The sequence below is a fragment of the Thrips palmi genome, unplaced genomic scaffold (assembly GCF_012932325.1).
Source record: "Thrips palmi isolate BJ-2018 unplaced genomic scaffold, TpBJ-2018v1 HiC_scaffold_11, whole genome shotgun sequence".
Classification (NCBI taxonomy): domain Eukaryota; kingdom Metazoa; phylum Arthropoda; class Insecta; order Thysanoptera; family Thripidae; genus Thrips; species Thrips palmi.
In genome coordinates this window covers 8,755,552-8,759,685 of record NW_023144622.1, presented here as the reverse complement: position 1 = coordinate 8,759,685, position 4,134 = coordinate 8,755,552, and positions in this window count along the sequence as shown.

Here is a 4,134-nt window from a genome sequence, read left to right as displayed (position 1 = left end):
CAAGACGCCACGGATGACAGGAAGCGTCCGCAGTTTTTTTCAGCCCGTACCAGGTGAAAGGTCATTGCGTTAAAAGTAGTATCAAGGCCATCCGCCTCGAAAATACCTGCTAGACAACAGGCTTTCCTTCCTGCCGTGCAGAAACCCCTACCTATTGAGGCCTATTGAGGCCAATGGGAGCGCTCCCATTGAGGCGCTCCCGCCGTGGAGCGCTCCCAAACCTTTTTTTTACCACTACATCGCTGGGCAGTACCCTATCAGTGAGAATGAATAAGAGTCATGATCATGACTAAAATTTTGGGCGAGGAAGGTTTTTTCGCCCAAATTGGGGTGAGAACAGCTTCCTCTATAGCTCCCATAGTATTATGACCCAAAGTTTGGTTGAGGAAACCACCCTTGCCCAAATTTGGGTGATAAAGTATACCTCGCCCAAAATTGGGTATTGATCAAGTGTATAGATCTAAGTGTATAGATAGCCGCCTAAAATGTAGGTAAAAGGTGCTACTTTTCCCCACTCTCAAAGGCCACCTCTGAATCCGCCACTGACTGGTCGCGATTTACCACCACAAACGTCTGGCACAATTTGCTTCGATCAGTCATCAAAACAAAACAAATGGACCTCGGCGGGTGTCGAACACGCGTTAACAACAAGCCGAGGCACGCAGCAGGTGCACTACACTCTCACTCCAGGAACGTGACATCACGTTGAAACGAACGTGACAAAATGTCACGTTCGTTTGAGCGTTGTGTCACATTCGTTTGGATGTGAATTGGCCAAAAATCAGCTTGTTCACATTCAAACTAACGTGACACAATGCTCAAACGAACGTGACACTTTGTCACGTTCGTTTCAACGTGATGTCACGTTCCTGGAATGAGAGTGTAACCACTGGACTGCCACCGCAGAGAGGGCCCTGCACGTGTGCGTGTGTTGGCGTTTTCGCTTGCCCGTGCGTCCGCCCGGCCCCTCGCGGATTCCCCGCGAACCGTGTGTCATTTAAATGCAAAATGTACTTGGAAGGGGACAAACGGACACCGCGCCGCACTCGGCGAGTGTGTGTTTAGTTTGCGTGTGTGTGCGTGTAATTGTGTTGCCACGCTTCGGCCACGGCCACGGACAGCAGACTGATTCCGAGAGTCGTTTTCATAGCTCTGTCTCTCTCGCACTCATGGGGCGTTCCGTATGGATGCGAGGGAGACTGAGCGACGAAGGTTCAGCGAGGGTTCAGTCTGCGGGGCGGCGGGAGGGCGATTGGATCCAGGTCGGGACCGCGATGAACCAAAAGTGGGTTTCCCCGTTTGGAAGCCGGACGATTCCGCACAGCGTGCTCTCACTCTGTCTCTCTCACGCTCCGCTACGTGCGCGAGAGAGACAGAGCGCCAAAAGCACACTCTAAATGTTGTACAGTGAAGATTCTCCATATTATGGTGAAAATGTTCCATGTTATGGTGGTGCAGCTGACCTCATAACATACCATTGAGAATTCACTGTGCCTTATTTTGACGAATTTCGTTGGTATTATGGAGAAAATCTCCACCATAATATGTTGGGGCAGTCTTTCACCGAAAGACATTTACAGTGTGAACTGGCATTACGGGTGCGCGCGCCGGGGCGGGAATTTGGAAACAAGGGGGCCTTCGGTGGGCGGGGCGTCGTCTGCAGTGGCGGGAAACGTATCGGGCGCACGCAGCACTGCATCGGCCGCCATGTGTTGCTCGCCTGGGAAACGCAAAAAAAGCGGCCCAAATATCGTAAAAAGAATGAAAAGGGGGCGCATGCTTGGCGACACTGCACACGTTCGGGGCGAACAAGAGGGAATCATCGCGGGCACGGCCGCGGCGGGGCGGGGTGGGGCGGGGTGGACCCCCCGGCCGGCCGGGTTAGTAGGGTCGCCTGCAGTCACCAGTCTAAGGACAACTAGGGCGGAACCGATTGGAACACAGGCAGCCCGGTGGAGGGGGGAGGTTGTCGCACGGGTCTGGAGCCAGCCCGCTATGGAGTCTCCAGCGCGCTCCAGACGCGCCGTCCCGATGCCGTGTTGATAATCCGACGTGCAAGCTGGCAGCGGTTATCCGCCGACTTCATTCCATTTAGGGAAATAAAAGAACGCGGTCTTTGATTCTTCTCCTCCTCCGTCTTCCTCTTCGTCGCGGAGCAAAAGTTTTCGGCGCGGCTACTTTGCGAGCAGTTGGGGCGGGCCGGGTGCGGGCCGGGTGCGGGCAGGGCACGGCACACAGTGGGCCAGAGGACCGGCGCAGCGGCCGAAACTCAAGACGCGTTTTGAGCTCCAGAGTCGTTAAATGGGACTCGAACCGAACGTGTGACCCCACCAATAGATTGCTCTCCGAACGAGGAATCCATTGGTGGAGTCACACGTTCGGTTCGAGTCCTGTTTAGCGACTCTGGAGCTCAAAACGCGTCTAGAGTTTTGGCCGCTGCGCCGGCCTTCTGGCCCACTGTGCGGCACGGCAAGGCAGGCACGGCATGGCAGGGCTGGGATGGGCTGTCCTAGCCGGGCCTGGGGCCAATGCGAGTCCCCATCCTGGCAGGGCTCCAGGGCCATTTCAGGTGCGTTCTGCTTCAAAACTCCCCCCTCCCCTCCGCCCCCCGATACCCATCCACAGGGCGGCGTGGCTGTTCGGGGCCAAAGATGGGGCCGGATAAATGAGGCGGAACACGCCGTGGAGACGTGGCGGGGCGGGGCGGGCAACCTTACACGACAGGTGAGCTAACCTCCCCTCGCCGCGCGCACAGAACGTCGCCATGACAAACACGCGAGAAATTGGATTTTGAAGCGTTACTCTGTGAGTACAACGAGGAGATGCGCGCGCACACTGTAAATGTCTTACGGTGAAAGACTGCACCAACTTATAATGGTGGAGATTTTCTCCAGAGTACCAACGAAATTCGTCAAAATATCCCGAGGAAGGGTGTACCGACTGGGTACTTAGTGACTAAAGTACTCAACAGTGGACTGAGTCAGTCCACTGTGAGTTAGCAGAGTATTCGTACCGACGCACAGAGCTAATATGAATTAGCCTTTTGACATTATTGCTACCACTTGCGCAGCCATCTCCCCACCACCACACACACACACACAAACACCGTGCTAGCCGGACGCGTGACGCCGCTCCCCAATTCGCCGAGACATGTCGCGGCGCGCATATGCACTGCGAACCGCCTCTAGGACATTTTGCTTAGTCAACTTGTATACATGAGGTTTACTACGGGTTAGCAATTCAGTGGCAACTGGATTGGTAAGTGGAGTTGACAACTCACTGGTTTTTTGACAAAGGGGCGTAAGTCCACAAATTGGCAAAATCCACTTTTTTCCAGAAAAGAATTTAAAATTAAATAACAAGCCCACTGGTTTTTGAAAAATGAAAATATCTCAATTAGTTCAGAAGATACAGAAGGTGTCCAAAGGGCGTAAGTCCATTCCATTTTTGACAAAGGGGCGTAAGTCCACCCGTTTTCTGACAAAGAGGCGTAAGTCCGGGTGGTTTTTTGACAAAGAGGCGTAAGTCCAGGTGGTTTTTTGACAAAGAGGCGTAAGTCCAGGTGGGTTTTTGACAAAGAGGCGTAAGTCCATTGGCCATTCTGACAAAGAGGCGTAAGTCCACAGGCCATTTTGACCAACAGGCGTAAGTCCATGGGTCATTCTGACAAACAGGCGTAAGTCCATAGAACATTCTGACAAACAGGCGTAAGTCCATAGAGCATTCTGACAATCAGGCGTAAGTCCATGGACCTTAAGTCGTAAGTCGGTGGCGTAAGTCCACAGACCATCCCATTCAACCAACCACTCATGAGGTCACTGAGTGGTTTGCAACTTGTGAACACCGTTCCAATCAAATAATAATGACTACAGTGCAAACCTAACTGTTTACTAGGAAGCACACTTAAAAATGCATGCTTCCAAGTACACATAAACGCATGCTTGGCCAAGTACATACTTACAAATGCATGCTTGCATGTACACACTAACAAACGCATCCCTGGCGCCGTATAACTCCATGCGTGAAGCATGTGTTTGTAAGTGTGGTTTTGCAAGCATGCATTTGTAAGTGTGTACTTAGTAGACAGGTTTGAAGTGTAACGTTTCCTCTCATCTCAATCGCATCAGGCTTACA